This window comes from Ranitomeya imitator, chromosome 3, assembly GCF_032444005.1.
Source record: "Ranitomeya imitator isolate aRanImi1 chromosome 3, aRanImi1.pri, whole genome shotgun sequence".
Classification (NCBI taxonomy): domain Eukaryota; kingdom Metazoa; phylum Chordata; class Amphibia; order Anura; family Dendrobatidae; genus Ranitomeya; species Ranitomeya imitator.
The window spans coordinates 260,834,671-260,848,055 of record NC_091284.1 but is presented as its reverse complement, the minus strand read 5'-3'; positions in this window follow the sequence as shown (position 1 = coordinate 260,848,055).

The window sequence follows — 13,385 nt, the reverse complement described above, 5'->3', positions numbered from 1 at the left end:
GCTGATCCCTAATAGCATGCCACGGCCGTGACGCCGCACAGTCTGAAGAAGCAGGAAGGAGGTGAGTGAGAGGCGATGATATGCACTGCGCATGACCATGGATCCCTGGCCCGCAGTGGGACTACATTAGATGACACTGCAAGGTTGGATCTCGGGCAGCTTGGACGCACAGGCACTGCCAGCCTGACACCTACATGATGTCAGAAGACGGGCACCGCTAACTGTGCATGGCCAAGGGATAACATTACAGTGCGGGTTCCGTGACAGAACCAAACAACGTTGAGGAGGTGGTGCCAGGCACCAAGGGGGTTGGAATGACGGCTGTGCTGTGTCACATTACAAAGGAAAGTCCCACTTCCGGGATGGTTTGACGGTGTGAGGGGACACATTATATGAGTGTGTACTTCAGCGTTTGCAAGGAGCATAATTTTCGGAGCCACCATTTTCCATGTGCAGTATTACTGCTGTACAAGATGGCTCTTTCAGCAACAAATGCCTGGGGGGGGGGGGTTAAAGGTTCCCTTTCAACTTGCTCCACTGCAGGCTTCGGCCTACACTCTGCTCCTCTTTGATTCCCTGGGTTTCAACACTGTCAGTTGCCACCTGGAAGTGTTGTCTACACAGAAAAAACACTAGGTGATGTGTCAGTGGGGTTCAGCACCGCCAGCTGTTCCCCTGCTGTGTAGTCGGCAACGTGTCCAGCACAAGCCACGCTGGCACAACAGAACAAAAGCTGCCACCAGTGCAGGCTTCGGCCTACACTCTGCTCCTCTCCTCCTCCTGCTGACCCTGGGCTCAAACACCGCTAGTTTTTGCCCGGAAGTGCTAGCTGCACAGAGAAAAACACCAGCCAATGTGTTAGTGGGGTTCAGCAACGCCAGCTGTTCCCCTGCTGTGTAGCCGGCAATGTGACCTGCAAACGCCATGCAGGCACAGGAACTGAAATTAAAAGGGAACCTGGCCCCACCCCCCCAGGTGTTTCTATGTATAACAGCCACCTAGTACAGCAGTACTGCTGCATTTGTACAAGGTGGCTGACTTTTTCTCCTTGCCCACGTGGAACTCAACACGTACAAAATGTGTCTCATTGAGACCATTCCACTGTCCCTGAGGTGTGACTTTCCTTTGTAATGATACGCAGCACCCCCCTTGGTAGCGTTTCCCGTCTTTTGTCATCATGGTTAGCTGGCTGCGCCTGTGCATCCGCCCTGCTAGAAACAACGCCCCTCGTTGTCATATTTATTTTGTCAGCGAGGGTGTGGTTTATGGGCACGAGCAGTGCATATGTTCGCCTGTCTTAACTCATCTCCTTCCGCCTTCTTCAGACTGTGCGGCCTCCTGGCCGTGGTAGGCGATAAGGGATCAGCTGAGGCCGCCCAGTCTGGAGCAGGTGTAAGGACATGTGTAAGCGGCAAACCTATTTACTGCACAAGGCCACGAATCCCAGCCACGCAGTGTGATTTTTTGAAAACACACTGTGGGTCTGGGATTCATGTCCATCGCTAACCGCAACGGCCGACATGAAATGAGGTCAGAAGACAGGAAGCGCTCACAGCGCATGGCCAAGGGATCACAATAGCGCAGACTCCTGTACAGCAAATAACAACGCTCAGGAATCTGCGCCCAGTACCTAGGTGCAAATTTTGACACCTGTGCTGCGTCTCGTTAAAAAGACAAGTCACGCCTCCACAACTGTTTGACAGTATAATGGGCTAAATAGTGTACGTGTTTTAGTCAGCGTGTGCAAGGAGCAAAACAAATAGAGCAACCTTTTACTTGTGCAGCATTAATGCTGCACAAGGTGTGGCTCTTGTACCTTGCAACACCTGAGGGGGGGGGTTAAAGGTAACCTTTGAAATTGGTTCAACTAGGCTTCGGCCTACACTCTGCTCCTCTACTCCTCCTGCTGACCCTGGGCTCAAACACCGCTAGTTTTTGCCCGGAAATGCTAGCTGCACAGAGAAAAACACCAGCCAATGTGTTAGTGGGGTTCAGCACCGCCACCCTTGTTAGCGCTGCCCGTCTTTTGACATCATTGGTTAGCTGGCTGCGCCTGTGCATCTCCCTTGCTCGAAACAACGGCCCTCGGTGTCTTATTTTTTTGGACAGCGAGGGTGTGATTGATGGGCATGTGCAGTGCATATGTTTGCCTGTGTTCACTCATCTCCTTCCGCCTTCTTCAGACTGGGTGTCCTCATGGCCGCGGCAGGCGATAAGGGATCAGATGAGGCCGCCCAGTCTGAAGCAGGTGTAAGGACATGTGTGAGAGGCAAACATATTTAGTGCACCAGGGCACGAATCCCAGCACCGCAGTGTGATTTTTTAAAAACACACTGTGGGTCTGGGATTCATGTCCATCGCTAACCGCAACGGCCAACATGAAATGAGGTCATAAGACAGGAAGCGCTCACAGCGCATGGCCAAAGGATCACAAGAGCGCAGACTCCTGTACAGCAACTAACAACGCTCAGGAAGCTGCGCCCATGCAAAAAGGTGTTGTTTTCGACACCTGTGCTGCTTTTCTTTAAAAAGACAAGTCACGCCTCCACTACTGATTAACAGTATAATGGGCTAAATAGTCTACGTGTTGCATTCAGCTTGTGCAAGTAGAAAAATTAATAGAGCAACCTTTTACTTGTGCAGCATTAATGCTGCAGAAGGAGTGGCTCTTGTACTTTGTAACACCTGAGGGGGGGTTAAAGGTAACCTTTGAAATTGGTTCAACTAGGCTTTGGCCAACACTCTGCTCCTCTACTCCTCCTGCTGACCCTGGGCTCAAACACCGCTAGTTTTTGCCCGGAAATGCTAGCTGCACAGAGAAAAACACCAGCCAATGTGTTAGTGGTGTTCAGCACCGCCAGCTGTTCCCCCGCTGTGTAGCCGGCATCGTGTCCAGCACAAGCCACGCTGGCACAACCGACCAAAAGCTGCCACCAGTGCAGGCTTCGGCCTACACTTTGCTCCTCTCCTCCTCCTGCTGACCCTGGGCTAAAACAACGCCAGTTTCTGCCCGGACATGCTAGCTGCACAGAGAAAAACACCAGCCAATGTGTTAGTGGGGTTCAGCACCGCCAGCTGTTCCTCTGCTGTGTAGTCGGCATCGTGTCCAGCACAAGCCACGCTGGCACAACTGACCAAAAGCTGCCACCAGTGCAGGCTTCGGCCTACACTTTGCTCCTCTCCTCCTCCTGCTGACCCTGGGCTAAAACAACGCCAGTTTCTGCCCGGACATGCTAGCTGCACAGAGAAAAACACCAGCCAATGTGTTAGTGGGGTTCAGCACCGCCAGCTGTTCCCCTGCTGTGTAGCTTGCAACGTTTCCTGCAAACGCCACGCAGGAACATGAACTGAAATTGAAGGGAGCCTGCCCCCCACCCCCCCAGGTGTTTCTATGTATAACAGCCACCTTGTACAGCAGTACTGCTGCATTTGTACAAGGTGGCTGACTTTTTCTCCTTGCACACGTGGAACTCAACAAGTACAAAATGTGTCTCATTACAGACCATTACAATGTCCCTGAGGTGTGACTTTCCTTTTTAATGACACGCAGCACCCCCATTGTTAGCGCTGCCCGTCTCCTGACATCATTGGTTGGCTGGCTGTGCCTGTGCGTCCCCCCTGCCCGACACAACGCCCCCCGTTGTCTCATATATTTTGACTGCGAGGGTGTGATTGATGGGCACGAGCAGTGCATATGTTCCCCTGTTTTCACTCCCCTCCTTCCGCCTTCTTCTGACTGTGCGGCCTCATGGCCGCGGCATGCGATAAGGGATCAGCTGAGGCCGCCCAGTCTGAAGCAGGTGTAAGGACATGTGTGAGCGGCGAACATATTTACTGCACAAGGCCACGAATCCCAGCACCGCAGTGTGACTTTAGGAAAAGCCACTGTGGGTCTGGGATTTATGGCCATCGTTAACCGCACCGGCCAACATGAAATGAGGTCATGAGACGGCCTGCACTAACAGGGTATTGCCAAGGGATAACACAAGAGCGCAGTTTCCTGTACTGCAAATAACAACGGTAAGGAATCAGCGCACAGCACCTAGGTGTAAATTTGTACACCTGTGCTGCGTCTCCTTAAAAAGACTAGTAGTCACGCCTCCACTACTGTTTGACAGTATAATGGGCTAAATAGTGTACGTGTTTAATTCAGCGTGTGCAAGGAGCAAAATTAAATAGAGCAACCTTTGACTTGTGCATCAATAATGCTGTTCAAGGTGTGGCTCTTGTACCTTGCAACACCTGAGGGGGGGGTTAAAGGTAACCTTTGAAATTGGTTCAACTAGGCTTTGGCCAACACTCTGCTCCTCTACTCCTCCTGCTGACCCTGGGCTCAAACACCGCTAGTTTTTGCCCGGAAATGCTAGCTGCACAGAGAAAAACACCAGCCAATGTGTTAGTGGTGTTCAGCACCGCCAGCTGTTCCCCCGCTGTGTAGCCGGCATCGTGTCCAGCACAAGCCACGCTGGCACAACCGACCAAAAGCTGCCACCAGTGCAGGCTTCGGCCTACACTTTGCTCCTCTCCTCCTCCTGCTGACCCTGGGCTAAAACAACGCCAGTTTCTGCCCGGACATGCTAGCTGCACAGAGAAAAACACCAGCCAATGTGTTAGTGGGGTTCAGCACCGCCAGCTGTTCCTCTGCTGTGTAGTCGGCATCGTGTCCAGCACAAGCCACGCTGGCACAACTGACCAAAAGCTGCCACCAGTGCAGGCTTCGGCCTACACTTTGCTCCTCTCCTCCTCCTGCTGACCCTGGGCTCAAACAACGCCAGTTTCTGCCCGGACATGCTAGCTGCACAGAGAAAAACACCAGCCAATGTGTTAGTGGGGTTCAGCACCGCCAGCTGTTCCCCTGCTGTGCAGCTTGCAACGTGACCTGCAAACGCCACGCAGGCACATGAACTGTAATTGAAGGGAGCCTGCCCCCCACCCCCCCAGGTGTTTCTATGTATAACAGCCACCTTGTACAGCAGTACTGCTGCATTTGTACAAGGTGGCTGATGTTTTCTCCTTGCCCACGTGGAACTCAACACGTACAAAATGTGTCTCTTTGAGACCATTCCACTGTCCCTGAGGTGTGACTTTCCTTTCTAATGATACGCAGCACCCCCCTTGGTAGCGCTTCCCGTCTTCTGACATCATTGGTTGGCTACTTGCGCCTGTTCGTCCGCCCTGCCTGAATAAAATGCTCCTCGTTGTCTTAATTATTTTGACTGCGAGGGTGTGATTGATGGGCACGAGCAGTGCATATCTTCGCCTGTCTTAACTCATCTCCTTCCGCCTTCTTCAGACTGTGCAGCCTCATGGCCGCGGCATGCGATAAGGGATCAGCAGAGGCCGCCCAGTCTGAAGCAGGTGTAAGGACGTGTGTGAGCGGCCAAAATATTTACTGCTCAAGGCCACGAATCCCAGCACCGCAGTGTGGCTTTATGAAAAGACACTGTGGGTCTGGGATTTATGGCCATCGTTAACCGCACCGGCCAACATGAAATGATGTCATAAGATGGGCAGCGCTAACAGGGCATTGCCAAGGGATAACACAAGAGCGCAGACTCCTGTACAGCAAATAACAACGCTCAGGAAGCTGCGCCAAGCACCAAGGCGTTATTTTGGACACCTGTGCTGAGTCTCATCAAAAAACCAAGTCACGCATCCACTACAGTTTGACTGTAGAATGGGGTAAATTGTGTATGTCTTTCATTCAGCGTGTGCAAGTAGACAAATTAATAGAGCAATCTTTCACTTGTGCAGCATTAATACTGCACAAGGTGTGTCTCTTGTACTTTGTAACACCTGAGGGGGGGGTTAAAGGTTTCCTTTGAAATTGGTTCAACTAGGCTTCGGCCTACACTCTGCTCCTCTCCTCCTCCTCCTGCTTCAACACGGGCTCTAACACCGCTAGTTTTTGCCCGCAAGTGCTAGCTGCACAGAGAAAAACACACGCCATTGTGTTAGTGGGGTTCAGCAACGCCAGCTGTTCCCCCAGTGTGTAGCCGGCAAAGTGTCCTGCAAACGCAACGCAGACACAAAGCTGCCTCCAGTGCAGGCTTCGGCCTACACTCATCTCCCCCTGCTTACCCTTTGCTCCAACACCGCTAGTTGGGGCTCTAGGAAGACAATCTTTAATAGGCAAGGCAACGCATCTGGGTTCCAGCACCGCCAGCTGGTTCTCGGCAGTGTTCTTGTCACAGGTACTCCCTCGTGCCAAGCCTGGTTTCAGCACCGTCAGCTGTTTCCGGGTTGTGTCAACTTCACTGAGACGCCTATGCTTGCCCCGTCGTGGTGCGGTCGAGTTAGCCAACTCCAGGGTGCCTCCAGTTTAGGAGCTTCCTATGTGGGCTGCGTGAACTGGTAGTCAAGGCTGGTTCTGTAGTGCCAGTAGGCCCAGCTCCCCCTGTAGGACTGTTGGGGTTCGGTAACTGCGGCTGCCTCGCGGCCTAGCTGTTCTCTCCTCTCCTGTGGGCCTTCGGGTCCACCACCTGGTTCCAGCACCGTCAGCTGGTTCCGGGCCGAGCCTTTGGCTTAGGTGCCTCCTCCTGGGTATCCGAGTTCCGCCAACGCCAGGCGGTCCTTGGTAGTGCTTTTAAGCGCGGGCACCTACAGCTTAGTAACCGGGTTCCAGCACCGTCAGCTGGTCCTCGGTCGTGCCATTGGCTCTTGCACACTGGGGCAACGCATCCGGGTTCCAGCACCGCCAGCTGGTTCTCGGCAGTGTTCTTGTCACAGGTACTCCCTCGTGCCAAGCCTGGTTTCAGCACCGTCAGCTGTTTCCGGGTTGTGTCAACTTCACTGAGACGCCTATGCTTGCCCCGTCGTGGTGCGGTCGAGTTAGCCAACTCCAGGGTGCCTCCAGTTTAGGAGCTTCCTATGTGGGCTGCGTGAACTGGTAGTCAAGGCTGGTTCTGTAGTGCCAGTAGGCCCAGCTCCCCCTGTAGGACTGTTGGGGTTCGGTAACTGCGGCTGCCTCGCGGCCTAGCTGTTCTCTCCTCTCCTGTGGGCCTTCGGGTCCACCACCTGGTTCCAGCACCGTCAGCTGGTTCCGGGCCGAGCCTTTGGCTTAGGTGCCTCCTCCTGGGTATCCGAGTTCCGCCAACGCCAGGCGGTCCTTGGTAGTGCTTTTAAGCGCGGGCACCTACAGCTTAGTAACCGGGTTCCAGCACCGTCAGCTGGTCCTCGGTCGTGCCATTGGCTCTTGCACACTGGGGCAACGCATCCGGGTTCCAGCACCGCCAGCTGGTTCTCGGCAGTGTTCTTGTCACAGGTACTCCCTCGTGCCAAGCCTGGTTTCAGCACCGTCAGCTGTTTCCGGGTTGTGTCAACTTCACTGAGACGCCTATGCTTGCCCCGTCGTGGTGCGGTCAAGTTAGCCAACTCCAGGGTGCCTCCAGTTTAGGAGCTTCCTATGTGGGCTGCGTGAACTGGTAGTCAAGGCTGGTTCTGTAGTGCCAGTAGGCCCAGCTCCCCCTGTAGGACTGTTGGGGTTCGGTAACTGCGGCTGCCTCGCGGCCTAGCTGTTCTCTCCTCTCCTGTGGGCCTTGGGGTCCACCACCTGGTTCCAGCACCGTCAGCTGGTTCCGGGCCGAGCCTTTGGCTTAGGTGCCTCCTCCTGGGTATCCGAGTTCCGCCAACGCCAGGCGGTCCTTGGTAGTGCTTTTAAGCGCGGGCACCTACAGCTTAGTAACCGGGTTCCAGCACCGTCAGCTGGTCCTCGGTCGTGCCATTGGCTCTTGCACACTGGGGCAACGCATCCGGGTTCCAGCACCGCCAGCTGGTTCTCGGCAGTGTTCTTGTCACAGGTACTCCCTCGTGCCAAGCCTGGTTTCAGCACCGTCAGCTGTTTCCGGGTTGTGTCAACTTCACTGAGACGCCTATGCTTGCCCCGTCGTGGTGCGGTCGAGTTAGCCAACTCCAGGGTGCCTCCAGTTTAGGAGCTTCCTATGTGGGCTGCGTGAACTGGTAGTCAAGGCTGGTTCTGTAGTGCCAGTAGGCCCAGCTCCCCCTGTAGGACTGTTGGGGTTCGGTAACTGCGGCTGCCTCGCGGCCTAGCTGTTCTCTCCTCTCCTGTGGGCCTTTGGGTCCACCACCTGGTTCCAGCACCGTCAGCTGGTTCCGGGCCGAGCCTTTGGCTTAGGTGCCTCCTCCTGGGTATCCGAGTTCCGCCAACGCCAGGCGGTCCTTGGTAGTGCTTTTAAGCGCGGGCACCTACAGCTTAGTAACCGGGTTCCAGCACCGTCAGCTGGTCCTCGGTCGTGCCATTGGCTCTTGCACACTGGGGCAACGCATCCGGGTTCCAGCACCGCCAGCTGGTTCTCGGCAGTGTTCTTGTCACAGGTACTCCCTCGTGCCAAGCCTGGTTTCAGCACCGTCAGCTGTTTCCGGGTTGTGTCAACTTCACTGAGACGCCTATGCTTGCCCCGTCGTGGTGCGGTCGAGTTAGCCAACTCCAGGGTGCCTCCAGTTTAGGAGCTTCCTATGTGGGCTGCGTGAACTGGTAGTCAAGGCTGGTTCTGTAGTGCCAGTAGGCCCAGCTCCCCCTGTAGGACTGTTGAGGTTCGGTAACTGCGGCTGCCTCGCGGCCTAGCTGTTCTCTCCTCTCCTGTGGGCCTTCGGGTCCACCACCTGGTTCCAGCACCGTCAGCTGGTTCCGGGCCGAGCCTTTGGCTTAGGTGCCTCCTCCTGGGTATCCGAGTTCCGCCAACGCCAGGCGGTCCTTGGCAGTGCTTTTAAGCGCGGGCACCTACAGCTTAGTAACCGGGTTCCAGCACCGTCAGCTGGTCCTCGGTCGTGCCATTGGCTCTTGCACACTGGGGCAACGCATCCGGGTTCCAGCACCGCCAGCTGGTTCTCGGCAGTGTTCTTGTCACAGGTACTCCCTCGTGCCAAGCCTGGTTTCAGCACCGTCAGCTGTTTCCGGGTTGTGTCAACTTCACTGAGACGCCTATGCTTGCCCCGTCGTGGTGCGGTCGAGTTAGCCAACTCCAGGGTGCCTCCAGTTTAGGAGCTTCCTATGTGGGCTGCGTGAACTGGTAGTCAAGGCTGGTTCTGTAGTGCCAGTAGGCCCAGCTCCCCCTGTAGGACTGTTGGGGTTCGGTAACTGCGGCTGCCTCGCGGCCTAGCTGTTCTCTCCTCTCCTGTGGGCCTTCGGGTCCACCACCTGGTTCCAGCACCGTCAGCTGGTTCTCGGCAGTGTCTTTTGCTCTTGTACCTTCTGCTCCCCATCCTGGTTCCAGTACCGTCAGCTGGTTCCGGGCAGAGCCTTTGGCTTAGGTGCCTCCTCCTGGGTATCCAAGTTCCACCAATGTCAGGTGGTCCTTGGTAGTGCTTTCAGGCACGGGTACCTCCTGCTTAGTAACCGGGTTCCAGTAACGTCAGCTGGTCCTTGGTAGTTCCATTGGCTCTTGGACATTCGGCTACCCATCCGGGTTCCAGTACCGTCAGCTGGTTCTCGGCAGTGTCTTTTGCTCTTGTACCTTCTGCTCCCCATCCTGGTTCCAGTAACGTCAGCTGGTTCCGGGCAGAGCCTTTGGCTTAGGTGCCTCCTTCTGGGTATCCGAGTTCCGCCAACGTCAGGCGGTCCTTGGTAGTGCTTTTTAGCACGGGTACCTCCTGCTTAGTAACCGGGTTCCAGTAACGTCAGCTGGTCCTCGGTAGTTCTCCATAGGCTCTTGAACCTTCGGGTAGCCATCCGAGTTCCAGTTCCATCAGCTGGTTCTTGGCATTTTCTCAGCCTTCTTGTACCTTCTGCTACATTTCCAAGTTGAAGACCCTAACGTCGACAACCCGGAAGACCACCCCGATGACGACGACCCGGAAGACCACCCCGATGACGACGACGACGACGGCGGAGACGACGACGGCGGAGACGACGACGGCTGAGACGACGACGGCGGAGATGACGACACTGGAGACGACGACCCTGGAGACGACAACATGGAAGACCGAGAAGCAGAAGAACAAGAGGCTGCAGAACAAAGAGCAGAAGAACATTAAGCATAAGACTTAATATCAGAGCAGAAGATATTATCTAAATTATATGCAGAAGAAGACTAAGCAGTGTATGGGGGTGAGTCCGTTCCTCCTCGTGGTGCCCCTGGATAAAGCCTGATGCTGCAGGCCAAACTGAACGCGGACAAATGTAACTTTTGTGACTGGCAGAACGGAAGGTGTAATCTTCCAACTTTTATAGATAACAACTACGGGAATGCCTGTCACAAATGAGAATATGATGAAGAAGTAGAATAGGAAGAATAATAACAGTGGAATAAAAAGAATATGTAGAATAGGAAGAATAATAATAGTTGAAGAAAATGAATATGAAGAATGTAATAAAAAAAAAAAAAAGGTAGAAGATGAAGAAGAAGATGAATAAGGTGAAGAAGTTGATGTCAAAGATGCTGATGATGATGAAGATGAAAGTGTGGGAAAAGAAAAAAAAAAAAAGAAAAAAAAGAAGGGGAAGGGCGTGGAATAGTGAAACATCAATATCTGACAAAATAAAAAAAATTTACATAGTCAATATCTTTTTCAATCCGAACGTCTTTAAAAAAAAAACAAAACATGCTATTCTATTTGATTGGACTAATCCTCATTGCCTTTAATGTCTCCGCCACCTCCCCCATACATCCTACATTATTCTTAGTTGTTTTCCTTCATGTAGAATGAACCTACAAGGAAAGAAAGGGTTTATTTTAATTCCGATATTTTGGTCCCATTGACTTGCATTGGGATCGGGTATCGGTATCGGCGATATCCGATATTTTTTGAATATCGGCCGATCCAAACCGATACCGATACTTTCCGATATCGGAAGGTATCGCTCAACACTAGTTCTGATCATTCCCCAGCGACCAACGATCTCCCAGCAGGGGCCTGATCGTTGATCGCTGTCACGCATAACGATTTCGGTAACGATATCGTTGCTACATCACAAAAAGCAACAATATCGTTAACAATATCGTTATGTGTGACGGTACCTTTAGAGTCTTATCCACACGTTCAGATCCTCATTATGTGCAAATTACCAGGAGAGGAGTTACAGACTCTTGTCTCGTTGGTACAGATGTCCAGACAGCATTCATGTTATGTTCCCCAATACTCCAGATACATGCTGGAGATGTTGGAAGGAGAAGGGAATATATCCACATATCTGTTGGTCTTGTCCACACATTAGAGGCTTTTGGGAGGACGTTTTTGATCTCCATAATAAATTATCTCTTCACAAGGTCCGACCTACAATGGAGGTGGCTCTACTTTCTATTTGTGATCTTTCCATAGCCAAGATTAAAGGGGAAGTCACACATAACGATATCGTTAACGATATCGTTGCAACGTCACGCTTTTGGTGACGTAGCAACGATCCCGCTAACGATCTCGTTATGTGTGACAGCGACCAACGATCAGGCCCCTGCTGGGAGATCGTTGGTCGTTGGGGAATGATCAGGACCATTTTTTGGTCGCTGATCACCCGCTGTCATCGCTGGATCGGCATGTGTGACGCCGATCCAGCGATGTGTTCACTTGTAACCAGGGTAAATATTGGGTTACTAAGTGCAGGGCCGCGCTTAGTAACCCGATATTTACCCTGGTTACCATTGTAAAAGTAAAAAAAAAAAAAACAGTACATACAGTACATTCTGATGTCTGTCACGTCCCCCGGCGTCCACAGTGTTAAAACTGCTTTCGGGAGGAGCGCTGCTAATGTGTCAGCGCCGGCCGTAAAGCAGAGCACACGCTGTTACTGCCGGTGCTGACACAGTCAGTGCAGGGAAGCTCTCGGCAGCAGCGCGTGCATTAGCAGCGCTCTTGCCGAAAGCAGTTTTAACCCTGTGGACGCCGGCGGGGGACGTGACAGATATCAGAATATGAGTATGTAGTGTTTTTTTTTTTACTTTTACAATGGTAACCAGGGTAAATATCGGGTTACTATGCGCGGCCCTGCACTTAGTAACCCGATGTTTACCCTGGTTACCCGGGTGCTGCAGGGGGACTTCGGCATCGTTGAAGACAGTTTCAACGATGCCGAAGTCGTTCCCCTGATCGTTGGTCGCTGGAGAGAGCTGTCTGTGTGACAGCTCCCCAGCGACCACACGACGACTTACCAACGATCACGGCCAGGTCCTATCACTGGTCGTGATCGTTGGTAAGTCGTTTAGTGTGACTAAAGCTTAAAGGTACCGTCACATTAAGCGACGCTGCAGCGATCTAGACAACGATGCCGATCGCTGCAGCGTCGCTGTTTGGTCGCTGGAGAGCTGTCACACAGACAGCTCTCCAGCGACCATCGATCCCGAAGTCCCCGGGTAACCAGGGTAAACATCGGGTTACTAAGCGAGTGCAGGGCCGCGCTTAGTAACCCGATGTTTACCCTGGTTACCATTGTAAAAGTAAAAAAAAACACTACATACTTACATTCCTGTCACGTCCCCGGCGTCCGCTTCCCTGCACTGTGTAAGCACTGGCCAGAAAGCAGAGCGGTGACGTCACCGCTGTGCTTTGCTTTACGGCCGGCCGGCGCTGACACTGGGGGACGCAGGGAAGCTGACGCTGAGGAACGTGACAGGAATGTAAGTATGTAGTGTTTTTTTTTTACTTTTACAATGGTAACCAGGGTAAAGATCGGGTTACTAAGCGCGGCCCTGCGCTTAGTAACCCGATATTTACCCTGGTTACCAGTGAAGACATCGCTGAATCGGCGTCACACACGCTGATTCAGCGGTCAGCGGGTGATCCAGCGACGAAATAAAGTCCTGGACTTTCCCCAGCGACCAACGATCTCCCAGCAGGGGCCTGATCGTTGGTCGCTGTCACGCATAGCGATTTCGTTAACGATATCATTGCTACGTCACAAAAAGCAACGATATCGTTATGTGTGACGGTACCTTAAGAGAGGCCTTCTCAGACATTTATTGACAGCTGCACGCAATTTGATACCCCGTTACTGGAAGCAATCGAATATCCCCTCAAGACCTGAACTTGTAGCAGAACTAAACCATATCTTCAGAATGGAGCAGCTGATCGGTCAGGACACGGGAAATCTGGACAAGGTGCTGAACATATGGACCCCTTGGATAATGTTTAGAGAAACCACAGAGCTAACTACTTGGCTTAATTAATTTATGGAAAGTATTGTTGATGCCTTCGGGCATGTAACTCTTGGGTAGTGAACAAATATGCATTAACACTAACTACAGGCTGGGTTGAACAGGATAGCGGAAGCCGTACCCTCCCTCCCCCTCTTGTCTCATCTTTCTCTGTCCCCCCACCCTTCACTTTTCTTAATCATTTAATTGGTTAAAATCACATTATAATTATAAGTAGGATACTGCTTGGTTACCCTACTTTAACGATACATTCAAAACTAGTTAATAGTTCCGTGTAAATTG